We start from the raw sequence: 315 nt of genomic DNA on the forward strand, positions 1-315 counted from the left end.
GCTAAGTGGAACAGCTTGATTTATTTTTTTTTAAATTAAACTAAAATTAATTTAAGTGGAACAGCTTGATTTTTTTTCATAAATAAAATTAAAATTAAGGGAAACAGCTTGATTTTTTATGAATACAATTAAAATTAAATTAAGTAAAACAACTTGATGGCCTAGCGCGCAGAGGGGGACCAAATCTCATTTGATGACCGGCCCCACGAGGGCGGCTGAGGGGTGGCTCTACAGTGGAGTTTTGATACTTTCAAACGTTATTTGTTTTCATATCGTTACACACACCTACACTCGTTTTCAACAATATCCCATTAT

The sequence above is a fragment of the Etheostoma spectabile genome, chromosome 9, assembly GCF_008692095.1.
Source record: "Etheostoma spectabile isolate EspeVRDwgs_2016 chromosome 9, UIUC_Espe_1.0, whole genome shotgun sequence".
Classification (NCBI taxonomy): Eukaryota; Metazoa; Chordata; class Actinopteri; order Perciformes; family Percidae; genus Etheostoma; species Etheostoma spectabile.